Source organism: Malaya genurostris, chromosome 2, assembly GCF_030247185.1.
Source record: "Malaya genurostris strain Urasoe2022 chromosome 2, Malgen_1.1, whole genome shotgun sequence".
Taxonomy (NCBI): domain Eukaryota; kingdom Metazoa; phylum Arthropoda; class Insecta; order Diptera; family Culicidae; genus Malaya; species Malaya genurostris.
This window is the reverse complement of record NC_080571.1, coordinates 99,594,907-99,620,625: the sequence shown is the minus strand read 5'-3', so window position 1 is coordinate 99,620,625 and position 25,719 is coordinate 99,594,907. Positions and strand designations below refer to the sequence as shown.

General features: G+C 35.9%; 1 protein-coding gene across 10 annotated transcripts in view; it reads left to right on the top strand.

Annotated features, from left to right (window-relative positions):
* Positions 1 to 25,719, top strand: part of LOC131427801 (GTPase-activating Rap/Ran-GAP domain-like protein 3) — a 659,718-nt gene that overhangs the window by 323,126 nt on the left and 310,873 nt on the right. The window contains exon 1 of one of the 10 annotated variants that reach the window (XM_058591318.1): positions 12,671 to 12,917. The exons of 5 other annotated variants lie outside the window; for them this stretch is intronic. The gene's annotated coding sequence lies outside the window, so the exon portion shown is untranslated. Of the gene's footprint in view, positions 1 to 12,670; positions 12,918 to 25,719 lie in introns of those variants that run through there. 4 more of the 10 variants (XM_058591320.1, XM_058591319.1, XM_058591323.1 and 1 more) reach the window with 4 other exon arrangements.

Here is a 25,719-nt window from a genome sequence, read left to right as displayed (position 1 = left end):
ATCTGAGCTACCTTCGTTACGGAGAATTCACAGGATCAAGTCCGCAGGAGATTTGTCAGTTATTTTCCCAGAAGTTTGCTAGTGTTTTTTCTGATGAAAAATTGTCTCCGCATCAAGTATCCCTTGCGGTGCAAAATGTGCCATTTCTATATCAGTCCTTAAATGCGATCAATTTGGATGAAAACACTGTTCTGTTGGCAATCAGTAAAACAAAGGCTAGTACCTCATTAGGGCCAGATGGTATACTGGCGATTGTTCTTCGAAAATGCTCTGCTAGTTTAGCAGCACCTCTCAAGTCTTTGTTTCTCAATTCGCTAACTGCCGGAATATTTCCCGATCTGTGGAAGTCCTCCTTTATGTTTTCAGTTCATAAAAAAGGGAATAAAAGACTTGTTGACAACTACCGTGAGATTGCATTTCTCAGCGCCATTCCAAAGCTTTTTGAAATGATCGTTCTTGAGCCAATTTTCAACCATTGTAAACAGTATATTGTACAGACTCAACATGGATTTATGCCAAATCGTTCTACTGCTACAAATCTGCTTTCGCTTACGAATTATGTTACAAATTCTATGTCCGTTGGTTATCAAACAGACGTCATTTACACGGATCTATCGGCAGCCTTCGATAAAATAAATCACGCTATCGCCATTGCTAAACTAGACAAACTTGGTTTTGGCTCGAACGTACTTCGCTGGATTGAGTCATAGCTAAGCGATCGACGTCTTGCCGTAAGAATCGGTGATTGTGTATCTGATGAGTTTTGCGCTTCTTCCGGAATTCCACAAGGCAGTCATCTAGGATCACTGATATTCTTGCTGTACTTTAACGATGTGAATTTTGTCCTGGAAGGTCCGCGGCTTTCATTTGCTGATGATCTAAAAATGTATAACATAATCCGGAAAATAGATGATGCTGTATTCTTGCAACGCCAACTGTTAGTTTTGGCTGACTGGTGTGAGATCAATCGAATGATTCTAAATCCCCAGAAATGTTCGATCATAACATTCACAAGAACGAAAAATCCTATTCGTTTTGAATACTGCATTGGTGACACTTCAATTGAAAGGACGACATGTGTGAAAGATCTTGGTATTTTCCTCGATGAGCAACTGACGTTTAAGCAACATGTTAGCTACATAGTTGCGAAAGCTTCCCGATGCTTGGGATTTGTAAAACGGATAACCAAATATTTCAATGATATTTACTGCCTGAAAACTGTTTACTGTTCGCTGGTACGCTCTATTCTTGAATATTGCTCAGTGGTATGGAACCCTTACTATCTCAACGGTGTCAATCAGATCGAATCGATACAACGCAGATTTATTCGCTTTGCACTGCGTCGGTTGCCTTGGAATAATCCACAACAGCTCCCGAGTTATGAAAGTCGAGCGATGTTAATTGGAATTGACACACTGCATGTTCGACGTGATTTATCACGAGAGCAATGACAATATTTGATAATTTAACTGATAGGATCGATTGCCCCGCACTTCTTAGCGAAATCAATTTAAACGTTCGATCACGTGTTCTTCGTAACAGTTTGTTCCTTCGTTTGCCATTTCGTCGCACTAATTATGGAATTAACGGTGCTTTTACAGTAATGCAGCGGTTCTTCAACAGAGTTTCATCGGGATTTGATTTCCATCTGCCACGCCGTGCCATACGATCTATTTTTTTAAATATACTAAGAAATATTCATTTGGACTAAATTATGTCTGTTGATTCAAATAAATGAATATCAATAATCCGGAAGTCGCCATCTTGGAATTCAGAACCACCTCGAACATCGTTTTCCGACATCTACTCATTAAACCCGTTCCGAAAATATCCATATTGTAGTAATTTCCATGAAATATAAATGAGCGGGAAATGATTTTCATTGTATGCGAAAAACTTTTTTTACGAAATAGGTTCGTAAAAAAATGTACGTTATTTGGGATTTTGTTCGTAAAAAAAGATTACGTTATTTGGGATTTTGTTCGTAAAAAGAGTTACGTAAAAAGAGGTAACGTAAACAAAGTTTACGTAAACGGAGGTTTGGGTGTATATGACTACTGGGATAGCAGGCAACGTGAAATGTACACGACATTCGGAAAAAATGTCAGTAGTTTCCAGTCCCGATATGATTAATCATTACACTTTCTTACTGTGGGGGTAAGCTAAAAGCGAACAAAGCGGGTTAGACAAATCTGTAAGCGGAGGCACTTGCACGCATTCCGCGGGTGAAACAATTGTATTCCAGTAATAACACATGCTTTTTTCAGCCTGATGGTCAATTTTACGAAGGGCGCGCTAGAGTCGTATCAATCTTTTTGAAAGAAATCAGTTTTCTTGAAGAGACTCAGGTTGGTTATCCAGACTCTTTTGTCCATTTATCAATTCTTCTTATGCCCAGAATTTCGTACTCACTCATTTGAATTATTTAGTAATAGGGAATAATTATAAAAAGTGGACATGACATTAATGGAATAGTGTATTTGGAAGGAAATAGGAAAAATACACGAATTCGCCTAAGTGCTGAATCTTACATGAAACCGATTGATAAAAAATCGATACAATGTTTCCCTTCTCTAGAGTGTGTCCTTTCAATACCACACGGAAGCCTAATCTCTAGAAACACCAAAATAAGCCATGATTTTCGAATGGCGTTCATCATGACAGGGGACAAATCGATGGATATGCCACTGCTAATTAATCCCTGCGCTCTCGCGTGAAATCTGTTTGATCTTTGTAAGTCACACCGGTGTAGGTATTGAGCAAAGCTATAAAGAAAACAGCGGTAATCCACCAGAGCCAACGAAAGTCAACACCAGCCACCGCCGGAGGACGAAAATTCAGCCAGTTGTCAAGCACGATTTATTTTCGGATTGTGACAAAATTGCGTTGGGGCAGCAGCGGTTCGTTTCGGTCTCGATTTGGGAGTATTTTGCTCTGTGCTGAATAGGAGCAGAATTTTCTGCATATCACAGAAAGGCAGCCATAATTTGAGATGTATTTCTTGGAGTGTTTAGAATCTAGAAAAAGAAAACTATTTAGAATCTAGAAAATACCCTGAATTTGAAAGGTCCAAGCGGTTATTTCCTACTGCTAAGTAGATCAGTCACGCGTTTTTCGGGTGCATGCGTTAAGGAGAATTTAGTGCCAATAAATAATTCTGCCAACCTACGATGCTCTTCCAAGAGGATTACGTTGAATATACGGTTTATTGTATTTTGTGACGCTGGCTCGCATTTTATTCGTAGCGCGCTTAGCGTTGGATGGGAACATGAAGCTAAAATGAACCATAATACTTTCTTTACAACATACGTTGTTGTTGAAATTGAAAAATTAACTATGCACAGATTTGTTCAGTGCAGTTCTGCTAAAGCAATCATGCTACGGAAAGTGTGGGAGTGAAGCAGAAACTTGTTCACGAGAAGAAAGCTTGGTCTATGGGTGAAAACTTTCCAGTCACCATACTTGTGGGAGCTGAGTGGTTTTGCGAACAGTTTTCCAACGAAGTAATTGCGATAATTGGAAACAGCGACGTTTAATAAAAAAATGTTCCATCTTTTCATGTTGGTCGTTTGAAATAATATCGAAACGGTAGTTTTCATTTGACCTCAGCGGTTTGTAGATTGAAAAAGTTTCGTGAGTTACTTTCATTTCATTAGTGGCGGAAATGTATCGACCTCTAGAATGTTTATGTTATAATATACCTCTAAGTAGAGTGGGTGTGCATAATTGAATTGACTTCTTCTTTGTTCAAAACATAGTTATTTTTTCACAAATATTCCCAACACAGTAAATCCATTAATTTTTTGGCGATGATTCAATTCCTCATATGATTACATCATTGGGCGAAATGTCATACAAGTAATTTATAAATGGCATTCGGTTTGTAGACCCAGTGACGAGAATTTATTTAACTTACAATATGAATCCATTAAATTATCACTTTTGAGTGAGTGATTGTTTCTTATTAAGCTCTGTTGCTGGTTAGAGTAATTTAGTTTCGCAAAACAAGTTTATACAAACCTTGCGTATTTTCAGTTTCCACTGTTCCTTGCATTGGTGTTCTTTCCTTAAAACATATACATGGCTTAATCAATGTTATACGGGAAATTATGTAACAATCAGTAGAGTAGAGTTCAGTTCAAATACAACTAGCAAACGAATCGGAAGCAAACGTGTATTTTGTGGTACCGCCAATCGACCGACGTAGTCAATCTTGGAAAATACCGAGGTTGATTTCTCTCCTCATACTCGCTCACTCTTCGCTCGTTTTTAGCTGAGTTTCGACCGTAACAAGCTTCTCTACACAATAAGCTCAACAGAATTTCTTTTATAAATCTTGTACGAAAAATAGAAAATAAATTATTTTGTTATGATAAATTCAAATTTGTATTGAATTTGTAATAATTATTTGTCAAATTGGAACCAAACATTCTTATTTTCATTTTTCATTGTTTACACGTTCAAAACCGAATGTGGTCGCTTAAAATGTCTCGAAACAAGAAAATTTTGCTTCGAAAATGTTCACAAAGAGTCATTTTGCGAAGAGTGGGTAGAATGAATCATGAATTTCAAATATTTTACGTATTTCATAGTGAGAAGTTTGTTGAAATCAACTCAAAACTAATTTGCAAACGCTCTGGAGGGCAAAAAAATCGGTTAAAATCAACAGTAGACATTCGAACTGAAAACAACGAAAACTTAACGAACTCAAATTCGGCGAATACTGTCAAACTTCATTAGCGAGACAAGACATAACGACCTCAAAACAAACAAACGGTTTGCTAGAAAATATAATACGGACCAATTTCGAGATTTTTGGATACAGGCGATGCAAGATGTTCTTCGAAATAAAGATGAGTGGTAAAGGTTGATTTTTTTTGCTGGTATCTTTTTGGCAACACTGTTTTTGATAGATAAAGCGTGAATTGTGTCTTGTGTCATTGGCAAATTTGTTCAGCTTTGTCTATAATTTAATCATGAATCGTCGTTTGGTCTACAATTTAATAATGAATGGCAAAGTTGGAGGAAAGAAGCTCATTTCTGGTTGAATTGATAGAACAACAAGCGAAATTGAAACCCAACCAGAAGCATTGCAAGAGCTACCAATGCATCCCAAAAAAATCACTGTTTGGTGTGAAATACCGGCCGATGTTATGTTGAAGAGAGTATGCCAAAACTGGATCTTGCGCATGGGCAATCTAAAGCGGAGCCGCGGCCAACATTTGCATGAAATCTTCGTCAAAAATTAAATTATATTGATCGTTCTATCGATTCCAATAAAGATTTCTTCAGTTTTCTGTTTTTTTTTTGGAAATCATATCTTATATCTTTTGAAAAATCATCCTAATCCCCAATGTATTGTGTCACACCTGTTAATTCATGGTGGTTACGGTAACGAACAGTGTATTCCACTTTCCACAAATACAAATCGCTTGCCAAATTGAGAACTTCTTGGCGAACCTCGACATCTTCTGTATCCAGAGATTCTCGGGAACATCAAACTTTTCACTTTCTGGTACTGGTTTCCTAAAATCTTTCATTCACGTACTGGTTTCCTAAAATCTTGTTGAACTTCGCCATCACATATCTCTCGTCAGCCATTACGCAGCAGTCTGGTTTCGTTAATTTCTTATCGAACAACTGCCGGGCACGGTTTTTAGCGATCGTATTCTGTTTCTCGTCACGGCTTGCGAACTTCCTCAAACGTATGTAGTCCAGCTCGAGTTTTGGCATTATGAATGGTTTCAAATCTTGCTCTTTAACATCATCTCAAACTGAGGCGTTTTCACGCGCGCAATGCTCTTTTGTCGCTTTTTATTAGAAAGTTAATTTTTAAGACACATTTTCACATTTTTTTTAATTTATTGAACAAAATTATCGAACAGCGAAATAATTATATATCATATATGGATAAGAAATCACATGAGCAGTCGTATCAAATCTTCCCGACATGATCCTTGCACCTGGGTTCATGGCAAGCCAAGCATTTGAAGTAAGTTATGTGATTTAAATTACGTGGACACAAATGGTATCACTTCTGTTTAGATTTTTTTTTTATTTACTGAACAATCTTGAATATTCTAATCTTTGAATTGTTTTCCCAGTAGTACTTTTTGTTCTTGTACACAGAGGTCTTTTTTATGTGGATTTTTACGCGACTTTTTTTTTCGTAGATTTCCGAAGTTACGCGGGTTTATGAAGCTAAGCGGTTTTTTACGCGGATTTTCGAAGTTATGCGGTTTTTCATGAGAATTTTTAAAGTTGTGCGGTTTATTTGTTTTGTTTCAGAAATGCACGAAGCGTCGAGATCTGGTGTTATTCCGACTCTGACACTTCGATTTCTCCAAAATTTTTAAGACATTCTGCATTTTTTTAGAATTAAGAATTACATAAGACTATTTTTTGAGATTTAGGAAATTAGATATTTTCTTAGATTAAGGATTTCCTCCAATTCGTTCACGAAACGAATGAAAGAAGGTGTAAGATTGTTATTAATACCATGTAAACATTGTTTAAATAGTGAAAAAATAGGTCCAAACAGGAATCATCAAAATCAACCGAATCTGTAAATAGATCCTTCTGCACGTTTGCTAGCTTCAGTATATGATAATCCATGAACCGAGACCAGAGCTAATAAAAGTCATTTCCATTGACTCAAAATAGACGAAAATGACGAGAAATTACTGTCACTCTCAGCTTCGCTTGCAAACTATGGGAACGAAATCCATGTCCAGTCAATGATATTAACGGAACAGTAGTTTCGAAATTGTGTTTTTTTCTTTCATTTGCCCTTTCAATCATTTGCAGTTTTCAGCTAAAATCCCATAGTATGCAGTGTTGATATTCAACCAAAGCTGTGAGAATCGAAAATGGCAGAAAAAGGTTTCACAATAACTTTTAATTTGTAGTAGTTTCGGTTTCCAAAGAGGTTCTGGGATGTAATTACTTAGATTTGTCATATTTTAGTCACTTTCTATAGCTAAGCGTCACAGATTTTCAATACATCGATGAAAGAATGAGAATTTAAATTCTGCCGGTGGCTCCTGAAGACGTTAGTTTAGTTTCGTCTTGTCATAGAGGAAAGAGTGATGTTGGCAATTATTCTCTCTCATTTTTTCAATGAGAAACGAAAATGCTTCGTCCCTTTCCGTATGTTCTGGTGTCAGTCATTTACGAATGAGACACTAAAATATAGAAAATGAGGCTGTTGGATTGGTTTCTTTCATTGAGAATGCGTGACAATTTTAGGCTCTGACGGAGACACATCGAGTGCACTTCAAACAAGAGTGGTTGCATCATCCAGCTTCTGGTCGTTTGCATTGGAGCAAAGAAAGCGAAAAGTTAACAACGGTGGGGAACATTACACAAAATCAGTTGTTCTAATGGCTCTAAATGTTATCTAAAAAACTATTAAGATTATCTTTTTTGCAAATCGAAGGTAAAAATGAAATCTAGAGTAATTTGATTAGCTTTGTACACTTTTCGCTTTGAGAAATTCGTACCATACTAACGTTAGCTAGCATTGGCTGCATCGTGTTCGAGAAAAATGTTCCGAACAGTATTTAATATCGTAGAGATTTCCACAATTTGGACATCCTGAAAGCCAGAAATGGATCTCGTACAGCATTTTGATAGTTTCTTTCACTGAACTATGAAAATCCGAAATTAAATAATCGACATAAATATTCTATATGTTGCTTCCGTTGCTACCGCTGGAACCGTCCATTTGTGAAAAGCTACAATCGAAAGTGCGTGAAAAGAAAGCTTCTAATCAAAATTTGTTCAGTTTGGTATCATTCGGCACTGCGAGCAGATGTGTTGCGGGTCGTTCGCAAAGTCAGCTTTACTTCAAGCAAGAGTCATCTTGTTGGTGGTCGTTAGTGCAAATAATGGTAGCATTTGACTGCATCGCATTCGCGATAAATGTTCTGAACAGTGTTTAATACGTAGAGAATGCCACAATTTGGCCCTTCTAAATGCCAGAAATGAATTCCGTAAAGCATTTTGATAGTTTCTTCCATTCAAATATTACGATGTATGAAATATTGAAACATATGAACGATTGAACGACTTATGGTGCGATCATCTAGGCTCAAACTTGCAAAAGTAACAAAAAGAACTTTTTAGAAAATTCTCTTAAATCGCCGCACTACTTCCTAGAATACAAACGCAATCTTAGGAAACCAAATTGTCCTTTTCAGCGCTACAAAATGTTAACGGTATCAAATAAATTAATATCTATACACATCTCGAATGCAGTCCTACGTCAATCTCGCGGTTATGTCCCTGAGATTACCTACTCCTAGTTTTTTTTCAAGCGAATTTTGGTCGAGACCACACCAGATCTCGATGTTTCATGATTTTTCCAAGACATTTGGTAACAACAAATTTCTTCTAAAGTTTTGCGATTTTTTTTACGCTGATTTGGGACGCACTGTTTAGAGTTTCTGAGTTGTTTTCACAAGCAGTATTATGAACGATTTTCACATTTGTTACAACAACATGTAAAATCATTTGTCCAACATGTTCAACAAAAATAACCGTTCTGTGGCAATACTAATTTTCACAAGTTTTAAACTATTTGGGAGGGGACCAGCAAAAAAACATCTTCTCGAGAACGCGCAGGTTTGCGCGCAGACTTTGTGTGGACATTCATTGAGCTAACAAAGCAGTGCTGAAATTGTTCAGCTTTACTTTCAAAACGAGGTCAACTTTCGGCGAAAAATCATCATGTCAAACGAGACACATCTCACGTTAAATGGTTGCGTTAATAAGCAAAATTGTCGGCTCTATGCCACTGGAAACCGTCAAATAATTGAGGAACAGCCTCTATACGACCAAGAAGTTACAGTTTGGTGTGGTGTTTATGCGGATATGGTGATTGATCCTTATTTTTTCCAAGACAATGATGGAGCAAAAAAAATTTTCAATGGGGATCTTAATCGAGCCATCATAAATGATTTTGTGTTGCCCATTGTTCGTGAAAATGGTTTGAATGACTACTGGTTTTAACAGAACGGTGCAACATGCCATACAGTTCGATTAACAATCGATTTGTTACGACCATTGTTCCCCGGACGAGTCATGTCGAAAAACGGTGATTTTGACTAGCCCTCAAGATCGCCTGATTTGACAACACCAATTATGAAATTATAATCGAAATGAAAATAAATAAAACTGTTTCTTTCATATATTTTGTTCAGAGACAAATGCTTCCACTTTAAATCGTCCATCTTGTATATATTCGAAGCTTTTGAAAGAGTTTGCTTACACTAGTAGTTATTCTATGAAATACGAAAAATATTCTCTACAAGCAGTATACTTCAATACAGAGCAGGAACAAGATTAGTAGTAAGGGAACGGGTATAGCGAGTTGGGTAAGTCGTTGCCTTCACGAAATCCACCTGGGTTCGATTCCCAACCCCGTACATAGGGTCAGAAGTTTTTTCCGGCCTGAAGAGGCAAATGGTCTTAAGATTAAAGCCTCCATAATCTGCGATGATGCAGAAAGCAAAAAACGTTTCGAAATACCGGTATCTGGTCGTTCATTTTTACGTCAATATCATAACGAAATAGTTTTTCCATAGTGGAATCCAAAGGCACCTATCATTTGTTTTAAGTTCAATAAATTCATATTTTTCAGTGTATAATTTTTAGTGTGCTCAATCAATCTAATACAAGTTCAACTTGAACACCGTTTTGCCTTTCTCTATAGAAAGGTATTAGAATTGCTGGAAAAACCGACTTTCGAACGGAGCCTCGGAGACCCATAGTACCATTCGATTCAGTTCGACGAAATCGGAAAATGTCTGTGTGTGTATGTGTGTGCACTTTTAGAAGATATTTGAACGCGCTCAATTTTCTCAGAGATGGCTGAACCGATTTGAACAAACTTGGGCTCATTTGAAAGCTACTGTCGGACCATTGATCAAGTTCAAATGTCAAATGGCTTTTGGTTCCGGAGATATGATTGTATAAGTGACGTAACCGACAAAAAGCGTTGTATTTTAACGCGCTCAATTTTCTCAGAGATGGCTGAACCGATTTTAACAAAGTTGGGCTCGTTTGGAAGCTACTGTCGGGCCATTGATCAAGTTCGAAGATCAAATGGTTGTGACTTTTGATTCCAGATATATGATGGTAGATGTGACGTAACCGACAAACCACGTTGATTGTAAACCGCTCTTATATATATATATATATATATATATATATATATATATATATATATATATATATATATATATATATATATATATATATATATATATATATATATATATATATATATATATATATATATATATATATATATATCTATATATATAAAAGGGTGCCAAAATTTTGGGATCACCTCTATTTTCGTTAAGCTCTAGTGCTCAATAGTTTAAGCACCTCGAAAAAAGCCTTCATGAAAAATTTGAGCTAAATCGGACATGCGTAAGGGGTGCTGCTCGGCGGTAAAATTTTGAAAATTTTCTATCTTGAAAAAGCACCATAGGGGGGAGAGTACATGAATATTTTTTTGATGCCCAAACTCTTAAAACTGCATGAAACATCGAAATGTGTCATCTCAAAAAAAATTTTTTTGAATAAATCTACTTCCTGGGACTATTTTCATGAGACTGTTATGAAAGAAGAGAAAGGCATTATCACACCACTAGGTGGATTAAGAAGGGTTTTTATTATTTGATAGTTACAACGACTTATTGAAAGTACATACAAAAATACATCCGTTCATTTCGAAAATCAGTCAGTTGAACCATTGATCATTTAACAAATAACAAGATATCTTTCCATTGTTGTCAAAATGTCAATTATTGTACCAAAAAGTGAGGATTTGTGGAGAGCATTAATGTTTTGTTTCCATTTGAAGAAAAGGGCTGCAAAGTCCCATCAAAAATGCTCAGTAAGAAGTAAAATACAAAAGATAGTTTCAACGGTTCAGAGTTCATGTTTTGATGTGAGAAATGAAGAACGTGAAAGTCGATCAAAAAAGTTTAAAGGCGCCGAAATGCATGCACTATTGGATGAAGATGATACTTCTAGTCAACAGCGATTGGCAGCAATGTTAAATGTTGCACAACGAACAATTTCTGGCCGTTTAAACGGCAAAATAAAAGTCTAAAAGTGTGGAAATTGGGAGTGAATTGAATGAACGACAGGTGGAAAACCGGATAAAATACGAAACAAAATCAGTTTTGTTAATTGTTAATAGCGATGAGAGATGGATTTATTTCAAAAATCCTAAACGGAAAAAATAAGGGGTAATCCGGGGTAACCATCAACATCGACTGCAAAACCAGATCGACTTGGTTGCGGGGCCGCCGTATTTACTAGACTTGGACCCTTCCGATTACTATTTGTTCTCATCGACGGCACACGCATAGGCTTAGCAGCACATTGATTCCTATTGAGTGTGCGATTGCTTTGCTTTAAAAGGCAAACATTTTCATTGGCGTGTTATCCATAAATTGCCAGAAAGTTGGTCAAGATGTGTGGAAAGTAATGATCAATACTTTGAATTTTTTTTTATTCAATAACATATATTAAGGCACACTGCGTTAAGCTATAAGATGCCGAGGGCATTTTTATACTACTTAAAATTAGAGTAAATTAGAATCTTCACTTTCATGACCATATTTTCCAACTAGTCATTGGTGGAGGCTGTTCGGTTGGTGACGTTGGTGCCTGGTGACGATGGTAATTACTTTGAATAATTTTGTTTTATTTCCCGACTAAAAGCAGTTTTTCATTATAACAAATAAGTGTTACAACTATGCAAAATGATTTTTGTTTTGCTATATGCAAAAAATAGAATAGCTTCAAAAACTTTAACATCTTTGATCGGAGTCCTGGATATCCTCAGTGTTCAGGGTTTGTATGCGCTTGCGACTAGGCTTTGGGGGGTTTCCTTGTCTTTGTCATGAATTAAAATTTTCGGTATAAATAATGCGACTTCGCCACAACGCGTGTTCGAGTATAACTAAATCAAAAGCTTTTACTAGGTCGAGTAAACAAACGTCGGTCGTCACCTCGGTGACCCGCTTCCGTTAAGTATCATAACTTAACACTATTATTTTAACTTTTGTTAACGATCATGTAGCGTCGTACACTATTTTCCAACAGAATGCAATTATCCTCATTACGTCCGATATTGCAATTTAATCTGTCATCAAGGATAATTTTATTTTGCTACGGAAGTGATTATTTTCGTTCCATAACAGCTTTATCTAAAGTGAACATCTGAAATAAGCAATACTCCTAACGCGATATCCAATTCAAACGAGAATTCAATCTGTTAGACTAAGGCAAGAAATATTTCGATGCTTTTTAAAAAGCACAGAAATAAACTGGGCTTTTATCTCTATACTCGAAAGCACCGGATACCATCTTAAAGTATTTCACTGTCAGATAAAAAGCTTTCCGAGTGGACGGAAAATTAATCACAACATATTTCGAAAATGCGCATGAGCCGTTTTCCCTATACATAATTGCCGATGAGCTTTTACGCATCGAGGGCTCTCCGGGCCACGTGCTCCGAGTGCGAGCCGAATCTTTTGTTTACATTGTACATACAAATCGTGTGTGTGTAGCCACATTCGTGTACGTTTAGTACCGAATTCTCCATCAATGAATGAAGTTTTCCAGCCACGGCTGGAAAGGTGCCGACAACAGTGTCAGTGAAAGGAAAATCGAACTTTTATTCGGTGTTAGCGCGAAAATTTGGCTTAGTTTTGTTCGAGCTTTCGTCGGATTCGGTCGCGTCCTGTGCACTGTTGTGCCGTACGATGGTAATCGGTGCGTGTTGTTTTCCGTAGAATTATGCATATTAGCAAACCTATGTATAATTGCAAGCTGAGCAACTGGTTTGGGTGGCGTTGGCGATGAAGTGAAATCCGTTTCGAATCGAAAAGGTTTTTTTGTGGTGCTTTTCGTTCATGGAAAACGATAAAGGGCGTATTGTGATTTTTATTCTGCCGGGTGTTCGCATGATAAACAACGATTTCACTATTATCTTCTAATTAGGATCTGCGGCTAGCAGCGGAAATTTTGGCGGAATTATCTGGACGGTGGTGAATAGTGTTTTGTTGAATGGTGCACAATTATGCTTCGTTGAACGAGTTCGAGTGGGAGTGGAAGATAGTTTTCAGGAACAGGCGAAAATCAACTACAACAGTGGCTCACATTTGTACTTTTAGCGGTAATGGATTTGCGGTTCTACGTAACTGGAGCGGTCAATGCGTGAAATGATTTGCTGATGTGTATTAAAAGTTACAAAACAGTAAAACAATAAATACCGTAGCAGGTATAAATGAAAATAATAATTCGAAGGGATCGATTCTTGCAATGAAAATGTTTTTACATCAAGTAAAAGTAACCATTCAAAATAATCCAAAACCTACGAATCATCCGACTCATTGTTGATTAGTCATCATTTGGTAATAGCTTCAGCGCTCAGGCGATTTGCCTGAATTGAAGATTTTTTCAGCTTTGATTTTCTGTGCCGAATCCCTAAACCTTTTTTCATTATTGTTACTTTTTCTTCGAAAACGGTTTACCCACTGATTCAAAGAAAGGACTACCTTATTTTGTGCTTAAGTAATGGATCCGTTTTATAAATAAGAAAAACGAAGTAAAACCGGTTATAGCAATAAAGTCGTTAAGCGCCAAGCTCAATAACATTTTTAGGTGAATTTAATACAAACGGTTTATCAAATCAAGGACAGCATTATAAACTACAAAGCAACATTTGAAGATTATTTATGCTAGGAATAGTAATACTTTTTTTGTTATAACGGTTATAATGATATCTTATAAAAACAATCAACAAAATTTTGCGGATTACTGTTTCCTCCTGTTTATTCTTGAAATGGAAGAGGGGTTTGAATGCTAGCGAAGTCTATTTATATCTATTTATAGGCAAAATTTGGAAGCGACCTTCTGTAATCGAAATTTGATTAGACTCTAGGAACATGGATTCGTTATTCAAATCGAGTCTAAAGCATCATTTGCTTCGATTTGTTGCCTCAATTTTTCACAGTATTTTGTTTAACTATACTTGCCCGCTGGAAAATGAATATGAATGATTGAAGGGGAAAAGGTTGTTCAAATTGAACTTTACGACAAGCTAGTATTTGTTTTCATGACAAATTTCTAACATAAATTGAAATGCTTCTGAGTCCTTAGCGCAAATTTGTCATTCACTGTTTGAAAATTTTTTGAGAATTTACATTTTCGATCGTCACAAATAATATTCATGATGGCATTGAAAGTACTTTCACGGGAATGTAGCTCACTGTTTTTATTTTTTTAAATTTTATTTATAGGTTTGTTTCGGATCGCTTATTTTAACGATTTTCCAACTTTGTCAACTCGTTCGAACAGTAATGAGATAATCTTCTTGCACGAGCTGGTTTTCTTTTATTACTATGATAATTTTATAAGATTAGGGTACAGATAATTGTTCGAAGGAGCCAAATCGGTCGAATAATCTGAATATAGGTAATTGGAGTCTTTAAGCCTGAATAATTCTAGAAATTAAAAAAAATTCTTAGAAATCGATAGAGTACTCAAAAAATGATAAATGTCCTCAGCGCAAATTTGTCGTTCGCACGTAGCAAAAAATTTTGTGAACTTACATATTCGAACGTCACAAATAATATTCGTGATGGCATGGAAAAGACTTTTGCGGGAATCTAGCGAACTGTTGTTATATATTTTTTTTAATTTTATTTATAGGTTTGTTTCGGATCGCTTATTTGAACGATTTTACAACTTTTTCAATTCGTTCGAACAGTAATGAGATGGTTTGAAAAAATATCCCCTTCGTTGACGATCATCTTCTTGCACGAGCTAGTTTATCTTTATTACTGAGATAATTTTATAAGATTAGGATACAGATAATTATTCGAAGGAGCCAAATCGGTCGAATAATCCGGATATAGGTAATTAGAGTTTTTAAACCTTAGTAATTCTAAAAAATAACAAAAGTTCTTAGAAATCGATTGCGTACTCAAAAAATGAAAAATTGAAAAAAAAACTGAATTTTTTTCAAGAATTTGAAAATTTAGCCAAAACATCAAATTAAAAAATGTATCTGCATTTTTTTTTTAAATTTATACCTGTTTTGGAATCCAACTCATTGACGTTAACCTGTTCCGAGCCGTTAGAAAGATTATGTAGTTACAGCATTTTTAGTTGCTATTCCGAATTCGAGTTCTTAATGAAAAATAGCCAATTTATCATTCAAAATTAATTGTACAGATATAAAACAACAATTTTACTCATAATATTAAAACAATAATCTTGTTGAATTGCGTCACTTTGATTCTAATCGGTTCAGCTAGGAAACTTCTATTTATACAAAAATAATGTCGAAGAAGAAGTTGTACGAAATCAATTGAGCAACGCTTGTTTACCTTTCTGGCACAGAAAGATTACGCAATCATGGTGAAAACCGAGTTTTGAACCGAGGCCCAGAACACCGAATTTCATATACCATTTGAATCAGTTCGTCGAGATTAGCAAATATCTGAACGTGTCTGAGATTCAATTAAAGGTCTTATGGTCCAATACAAAATTCCAGAATTTTATTTGAATTCAATTTCTGGTTCCGGAATTACAAGGTGATATGTGCAAAAAAATGAAATGATGTACTAAGTTTTTCGGACTTAACCGATCATCACATACTTAAATTCAAATGAAAGGTATAAAAATGTCATACGAAATTCCTGAGCTTCATATTGATATGACTTCCAGTTCCGGAATAACACCGTGGTTAAGGTAAAAAAAATTATTCTAAGGGCGTTTTTTTTAAGTGACCTTATTAAGAGCTGTCAGTTGTTTAAGTTTGTAGATCTTATTAGAAAATGTCTAAATAATCTCACTTCATTTATTAATGCCCCAATTTCCGGTTATGGAAGTAATGGAAATGGATCAGGGCCATTTCGCCGAAAGCCATTTCACCGAAAGGGTCATTTCGCGATTCCTGCAATTGTCTTAATATTATAATTGGAATTGATTTAAAATTAACAAAAATGAATGAAAATACGTTAACGCCAGTTTTTTTACCTACAATTGTACTTCTTGAATAAAGATTGATTCATGAACCTCAGGACGGAGTTCCCAAGGAAACTTGTTGACTATTAGTCACTTAGCATCAAAGCATTTGCATAGGTGTATCTGCCAAGCAAATGTATGTGGTATTTACCGTTTACTAAGTGAAACGTCACATCGATTTAATTCGTATGCTGTCGGACCTCGCTCCCGCTCGTTCGAACCTAACTAAAGCATAGAAACCTAGTTTTGAGTAGACCGGGCAAACGAGGCGGTTACAGGTTTGTAAGCAAAAGGCCGCCTTTTCCGACGTCGGGTCGGCGGCCAACTCAGCAATCTTGTCTTCGGTTATGTGGCTGTGCCACATGTTAGTTATACAGGAGGCATGATGAAAAAAATAATTAGATATATTCGAGACTACCCTTTCGGCGAAATGACCCTTTCGGCGAAATTATCCTTTCGGCGAAATGACCCTTACGACGAAATGACTCTTTCGGCGAAACGACTTTCGGTGAAATGACCTATTCGGCGAAACTGGCTTTCGGCTCCCGTGGAAATAGTGCAGCACACCACTGGATAAATTAAAATAGATTTCTGAATATAATTTTTTTTGGAAAGCAAATTAAAAATCCACATTTGATTATTGTGAATGAAAAAGTGAAGATATAACAACAGAAATAATATTGAGATGTTTTCCAGAGCTTAGTTTCGGAAGATAAAGAGGCATGCATTTACTCATAGTAACCTTCGTCCTAGAAGTATCCGTTTTCGAGATATTTCGACATAAAATGCAAAGATCTCAATTTTTGCAATTTGTACTAATAAATTTGATCAGTTTTTTGGGCCTAAAATATTTCAAAATAATAAGCCTAAAGTATTTCAAAATAAAAACAATTTGAACGATTTGTTAATTTTAGTTGTTTGACGCCATAACTAAGTTCGGTTTTTGCAATGACTGAGCGGAAACATATATTGGAGAAGCCAAATGAATGAAAAACTAACAGAAAGGATGAATTTTTGGAAAAAGATACGCTCAGAGACAGAACTCGATTCAGCGTTCTTATGCTTTCCGTGCATACGCGCTACTATTTCGCCACTCTGAATCTTGTTTTAGTCACTCTAAAACGCCAGTCAGACACAATAGCGCGTACATCGAACATGGTCTACATCCTGGCCGTCACCCGACCGATACCAATATATGTTTCCGCTCAGTCATTGCAAAAACTGAACTTAGTTATGGCGGCTTTACGTCAAACGACAAAAATTAATAAATCGTTAAAAACAATTGCGGTTTCATGTTCCGTAACAATCTGCTCCTGGTAGGAAAGGGCAGACAATCAATACTACCTTCATAGGGGTCTGTCGCTGACTATGTCCAGCCAGCGACTGGCACCATTAAAGAAGGTGACAAGCGATTATAAATACACTCTCCTACTCAACGCTTGATCGGAAAAATAGATATAAAGCGAGAAGACTAGTGTTTGATGGACAGAGAAGATGTTTGGATATAAGCTATCGGTCGGGTGACGGTAGACCATGTTCGATGTACGCGCTATTGCGTCTGACTGGCGTTTTAGAGTGACTAAAACAAGATTCAGAGTGGCGAAATGGTAGCGCGTATGCACGGAATGTATAAGAACGCAGGTTCGAGTTCTGTCTCTGAGCGTATGTTTTTCAAAAAAATTCATCTTTTCTGTTAGTTTTTCATTCATTTGGCTTCTCCAATATATGTTTCTGCTCAGTCATTGCAAAAACTGAACAATTTGAAGATTAATAAAAGTTTCGTCCATCGCTGGTTACTCTCGCTGTTCTCACCTCTCAGCAAATTTAAGATTTCCATCTCGAAAAAATTCTTGTCTTTGAGGTGATCCAAGTTTGAAACCAATTTCCAATTTGTGCGAAAGAAGAGGGCCGATGACCTGCCAGATCGTGCCGAATCCGTCGGAATCACCAGTTATTAGAAGGAGCAATGTCAACGTTTCCATTTTTTTACACGACTTTAGCAACATGAGGCAGAGTATTGTCATGCAGGATAAAACATAACTTTATCATGTCTTTGCTTGTATTCCGGTCGTTATTCTCGTAATGCGCGGCTCAAAAGCATCAACTGCAACTATCGGTATAGCCCGGTATATTATCGCCTGGTTTTAGCAGCTCATAGTACCAATAGTGGGAGAGACGGATATCATGTCAGCATCAAAAACCGGCATGGTTCATTTAACATAGACTGGACACCAGTGCGAGGCGAATTTCTCTCGATGACCCGTCTGAGCATCACGGGTTAGCACGCTGTTGTGGGGATTCGCTCTGAAAAAAATACTAAAATTTTGCGCAAATGCTGCTTATTTAACACAAAATTGCTGATAACACTGAAAAACAAAGTTAAAAAAAAACTCGAAGCAATTTGAACTGATTATTAATGACAGATGCCCAACTATCGACATCAGATGAAAATCCATTACCGGTACTATGATTATTATGTTCATGATTTCAAGATAAAAAAATCATGGTACCAGCCATAGATTTTTATCTGTGTACTGTTCAATATTCATAACAGCCGGAGCCATCTTTTGGAAATGAACAGAAATAATTTGTCTTTTAGTTCAATACAAAATTCTTGAATATTAGTTGAATATGACTTCCGTTCCCGGATTAAATGGTAATATGTAAAAAAAAAATAAATGAAAATAAGCCGCCACACAAACATAGATTCAAGCGAAATATTTACAGATCTCATACAAATTTTATGAATTTAATCTTGATCTGATTTCCGGTATCGGAATCACAGGGTGACAAGTGTAAAGTTCAAATTTCAAAGTACTGACTTACCTTTCTCAGTGATGGCGTGCCCAATTGTTACAAACTTTGGGTCAAATAAAAGGTCTTATGATCCTTTATGAAACTCCTGAATTTCATCCGTATCCGACTTCCGTTTCCGGAAATACAGGATGAAGTGTTCCAGCATGTTTTATGTGGCTGATTAAAAGTATTAGTCTGTTGAGATTGAATTCCAGTTACAAAGGTAACATGATTTTGATTGGTTCGCTTAAATTGTTTGTTTGAAATAGTGCTGGGGATGTAAATCAGCCAAAAAAGTAAAAACAAATCCTTTGTCTCTATATTCAAAATCCAGAGTATTTTTTCACGGAATTATTTTCATGTGGGTATTGAATGGTATGAAATTTATCCATTATAATCAGTAAATTCTTTTAGCATCTTATTAGTTTATAAGTTTAGTTATCTTATTAGTTTAAAACCAAAAATAAACTGAATTTTCGATCCAAATGAATATCTTAATATTGATTTGAAAGTGGTAAAATTATATCCAGATCCGACTTCAAGTTCCAAAAACATAGGGTGGTGAAAGTTAAAAATGTCCAACCGTTTTATAAGATCTGATGACGGTTTATGCCTGCTGGAAAGAGAGAGAGAGATTTCAAAATTTCATATCAATCGGGCTTTTTTCGGCTCTCCAAAATAAATAAATAAATAAATAATACGAAATTTTCCAAACAGATTTTAGAACTATTTAAATTTACAGGCCTGGCTATATGATGACAGGTAAAATTTACTACAACTATGCCGATCTGTGGATTCCAGATCCGAAAACAGTAAGTCAAAGTCGCCCATATGAAACTTATATCGATTTCTCTTGAGATGCTAATGAGTCAGGCAACATCAAACCACTTAAAGCAGTTTTTTTTTTTCAAATTACGCCGATTGTACGCACAAACCATCAATCACGTTTCTCAAAAGTCACGATTGAGTCGGATCGGCAGCATTCTTTAAAAGTGAATGATTTGGCATAAGAAGGCGTTCGCACAATTTCATTTTAATCGGAATTTGTGAAGTCTGATACTCTGCTGCACATTTATGGAATTTTTCTGTTTAAATTTTTACCTGGGTTACGATGATCTTGTGAGCCAGTACAATGTGTTGTAAAATTAAAATTCATTTTATTGTAATAGAAATATGATGTAAACTTGGGATGTCATCGTTGAGGATGGGACGACTGGTTTAGTATTTGGGCCACAACTGCTTCTCAAATTATGAAAACTTGTCGGCAAACCATGGAAACTGAACTTAACACTTTTGTCATCGATAAAAGTGCGGCGATCACTAGTTTCAGTTTTTTTGTAAGTCCGCTGATTTCTACTCTCACACAGGTTTTGAACCTTCGACAAACTGTCATTTACGGCATTTGCTGCACTTTAGTCATATTGGAACCGGGCTATTTCGGATTGTCTAGGTGCTGAACACGGTCGACTACTTTGATAAAAATTACATCCTATGGAAATGTACCCTAATCACTGTCAAAGTTTTTCGATTCTTAGCAATCAGGGTTTGGAATATTCATTCACCGGTGAATGAACATACCGGTCACAAAGAGGAGCCAAAAAGAACCACACAAACAAAACGCTAGTGAAAGCAATTAATACAGGGTAAGAACTCTTAGTTATACTTGAATATTATAAACACATATAAAAATATTTTGTGAATTTACATCTATTTTCATGCACATATTTGGAGCAGGCAATTAAACATAAAGTTACTTCACAATTCTGTACGTTTCAATATAATTTAATCACAAAACTAAGCTTAAATTGAAAGATATAGTTCTACTAATTGAATATTCAATGCAATCCAATTTAGTTTTGCATCGATGATGGTTTTCAATCAAACTTTCGATACAATCCATGTATATTCCATTATTGAATTACATGTCGTGTAATTTTTTTTTCTGTGAGCAGAAGTAGCAGGAGCGCAGGATTAGCGATGGCAATCCGGCGATCTCAGCAAATACTGCGAACAAACAAATGCTTTGTTTGCTGGCTGCTCGAGAGAAACTAACTCCTGCACTCTTGTTACATCGGTAAACAAAATTCTTGCTAAATAGCGTTTAATTGGGTTTAATCGAAATAGTACATGATAGTAAATCAACCAGTAGGATAAAAAATAAGATTTTGAATCAGTATTCCGCATTGAATATTTTTTCATTGAATTTTCATTGCGTATTGCTATGAGCTGTGAGAGTTGTGAAAAACATTTGTCGCCATTACAGTAAGACCTTTATTCTAAAAATTGCTCTAGCGGTGGCAGTGCACACAAAATGAATTCTGTATGAACAAATGTGAAGCGCGTTCGGACCTCGAAGAAACAGTTAAGAGTTATGGGCCTGTCATCAGTATATTGTTGAAAACTGAATACTTCAAAACTATTCAGTCTAGTGAAGATATTTGCTTGCTATGAATTATGCGGTTAGACGTTATGTCTTACAGAGATAAGGAGAAACAGCAGAAGGGATGAATATTGTTTGCTCTCTTCCATTCTCGTATATAGACAGCCATTCCAATAAAGCAACAAGGTTCATACATCCTCAAAGGTGACTTGGTTCATAAAGCATGAAGCATGTATACTCATTTCCACTACTTCGTTCATCAAAACCCTGCCAGCAATAGAGGCGTATTAGTCAGACTTTATGATAATCCAAGAAAACCAACAATATGATCTGTTGTCTGACGTTTGAAAAGTTGATCAAATTTTCATCAACAGTTATTAATTGTGGAACCTTTTTACCTATTTTTATATATATAAAAAATAGGTATAGAATTCGCTCAAACTTTAGAAAATTTTTCCGAGGCCCGGAGGGCCGAATGACATATACCAATCGATTCAGCTCGACGAACCGAGCAAATGTCTGTGTGTGTGTGTGTGTGTGTGTGTGTGTGTGTGTGTGTGTGTGTGTGTGTGTGTGTGTGTGTGTGTGTGTGTGTGTGTGTGTGTGTATGTGTGTGTGTCTGTATGTGTGTTGTCAACTAAGAGGTCGAGATCTCAGAGATGGCTGGACCGATTTTGATCAGACTAGTCGCAAATGAAAGGTCTCCCCGTCACCCTAAACGCTATTGAATGTTTTGTTTTGAGCGCTGTATGACAAAGAAATGCTTGGGAGCAACGGAAAACACGATTTTTTATACTGTTACATACAATTGTTTCTAAGTACCAAAAGGATTGTGTACAGCATCCTTTTTCATGACATTTAGCCTCGGACCGATTTTGGCACGGCTCGTTTTTGGCAACATAATCGTTCGAATATGACATATATAAACCAGATGATGGCAGAATTTTTTTTAATTATTTTGTTTTAAACTACTTACAGCAATAAATACTGGAACAACATAATATCCATATACCATTCGAATCAGTTCGTCGAGATCAGCAAATGCGTGTGTGACAAATAATTTCACTTAATTTTCTCGGAAAATTTCTTTTCTACAAATTCAGATTCATACGAAAAGTCGTATGCTCCCAAACAAAGTTCCTGCATTATGTTTGGTTCCGACCTCTGGTTCTGGAACTACAGGATGATATGTTAAACGAAATCAAAATTGTGTAACTCATTTTTCTTGTAGATGGCTGAACCGATCTAAGATTCAAATGAAAAGTTTTAAGGTTCTATAAAACATCTTGCTTTTCAGTCAGATCCAACTTCCGGTTTCGGGGATAGTATAAAAATGTCTATTCCACATAAATTAATCAGGTTTATCGGGTTAGCAGATTTGGATAGGTGATAAAAAAATTAACTTTTTTCAGTTTTAGTGGTATTCAGTTGTCGATCAGAAGGCACCTAAAAATTTAATTCGTGCTATGATCTCTCAAAGATGTCTTAACTGATTTTCAAAAATTTTGAAACGAATGTAAACTATACAGCTTCTCAGGTGAATTTATCTGACTTCGGCCATGCCGCTTTTAGAATTCCGGTTCCAGTATAAAATCGTTTCTCAAAGCTCAATCGTTTTCTCAAAAAAAGCATAATCAAATTTCAGAAACAAAAATTCAAATTAAAACAAACTTATATACAAAAATTAATTAATTTTATCCAATTATGACTTCCGGTTCTTGAATCACATGATGATGAATTTTTAAAATTCAAACCGGTATAGAAGATGACAATCCCGAAAAGCTTCAAAGTTGGACTCAAAACTGTTGTAATTTATTCGTCATATGGCCATACGAATCGGTTTGGGTTATGCTGGTTCCTGAATACCGGCTCTGGAAGTACCTTAAATTACCGTAAACTCTAGAGTGGAACTTACATATCATGGCATGTTTAATCGATTATCACACTTCTAGATTCAAATTCGATCCGATTTGCAGTTTCGACATTACAGAGTAATGAGTGAGTAAAATCTCAAATTGTCGCTTAAAACGACGGTCATTAAAATAATGTCATGAAAACTTAAACACCGAAGAATATTCATGCAAAAAACACATGCGGATTGATAAAAATAGGTATCATCTCACTGCTAGGTGGATTAAACACGTTTTTTATAAACAGATAGTTTTTGCACAGTGTCCTCAGTCATCTGTCTGGAGGCCTTTTCCCACTTTCCAGCTGATTTTTTTTTGCTTTACTGATTTTTTTAATGCTTTACCCATCCTTCCGATTTTCAAGGTTTCACTTTACAATGGTTGTTACAATGTTGATGTTGCTTCTTGCATGCCACTCCTGAGCCACTTCATTAGGTGGTAAGATGCTAAATCAGACTGAAATCTTAATTTTCATCGACTTCAGGATGAATGATAGTAGTTGTTTTTGCAGATACTGGAGAAGACTGGTTAATCTTACTTGTAGGTATGAACATTTTGAAAATTTTTTAGGTATGAAACACCATTTTCATAAATAAAAGAGTAAGTAATGTCGGAATCAGGCTTTTTTCTCACTTCCGACTATCAATAATCGTTCGTATTATTATAGTTGATTGGTTGTGTGAACTTTTACTACTTCGCTTCCAGAATTGTAACGGTGCCTCTATACTATAGTATGACTTATTGACGACAAACAAATTCTAGTTCAGAAGACAGATCCAAAATTCTGGTTCGGAGTTCAGATCTGAAATTTCGTTCCAGGATCCATTGAGTTGAATTCCTGAATCGGAGATCTGGATACGAAATCCGAACATAAGTTCCAACATCTAGCGAAGGACCCGAATATCCCAAAATCTTTTTCCTAAATCTGGATTTAGGATTTAGTTCCAGAGTCTTAGTTTCAATTTCTGAACCTGTATTCTAGAACTAAATTCTGAAGCTGAATTCTGAAACTAAATTCTGAACCTCAAATAAAGTTCAGAATCCAGGTTCTGAATTCAGTTCCTAAATTCAAAAGGGCGCCCTATAGTAAAGTAATACGTATTTACGTAAAAATGCCACATTTTTAACTTTTGAGCCTTGGATATCTTCGATGAAAAGTCTTAGGTTTCGTTCAGTTAGCCTTAGACAGTCGAAGTTTCAAAAGTATTTTTTTCCGACTCTATTTTCAAAACAATGCTTTAGTGTCAATGAATCGTATGTAAAAATGTTCTCACACCTAATGGCATCGCGTTAACGGTGTTGGTTATATTTTTATATAAACGAATATAAAAAAATATTAATAAACCATGTCTTGATTTTGATGTGTACATTTCCTATTTTAATTCAGTATTGCTGAAAAGTTGTTTTATACATGATTAAGTGAAATTAATAAAAGTCAGATGAACAGAGGCCTAATATTCCAAGAATGGCTAACAGAAAAATAAAACTTTTGAGTGCTCCTTCTTTTGATTTATAAATCTCATTTCAGTTGTAGGCGTCGTCATTTTGTCATTGAATTATTTGAACTGTACCCGAAAACACATTGCAATCAACGTTTATGAGGCCAATAAATTTTCACTTTTCAAGTAAAAAATTGTCAACTCATACAATGTGAAGTTATCCACATTGACCCCAACCACCGTAACCGAGCTGAATCGATCACAGATAATATGCATCTGTGGCTGAACGACCAATTATAGTAGTTGTTATTGCAGAACACATCAATGATGTGGTATGGAATTACACAGTTGGCATCTATTTTATCGTTTCTAGATAAAACAATTATATTGGACCAATTTGAAGAAGTGCTCCGCGGTTGTTTCTGTGCACATAGTAATTAAAATACAGAAAGTGAAAGCTGACTGAATGCATTAAACTATGTGAAATCTAAATATTTTTCAACGGAAAATTTAATAACAATTTAAAATGGAAAACTATGACACAGATTGTTATCGCCCAGTACGACAATGAGTTAAATGGCATTCCATTTGTTTCCGTAGATGGAATAATTTCATTACACAACAATAATGTTCTACAAAAAATATTCAAATAATAATTAATCTACTTGGTCGATTTCGCTTGAAAAGCAAAGCTATTCGTGAAAGATCTTCTATGTTTGAAACTTTTTTATCATGTCTTATATTTTATTTATTTCCCTTTGCTCAGTACAACGTCAATCGCCATAAACTCAGTTTAGTTTTTTATTAGTATCAAACGAGAAGTTAAATTGAAATATGCCTGGTGAAAAAAATAATAGCGGCTAGTATTGTTCTGTCAAATACTCTGAATATGATGAAACATAACTCAAAAGGCAACAAAATTTAACAAAATTTCGCACATGTCCAAACTTTGCACGGTCGGTATGGTTCGTGAATAAACGTATCGAGCTATTGATAAATATCGATTAAAACAGCTGTCTCTGGATTGTAGACACAGCTAATCAAATTAAGCCAAATTTTACAGAACCTTTCTATTTTAGCATATCCTCGAAAGTTTGGAAGTGTTGCTCAGCAGTGCGTGACCATTCGATAA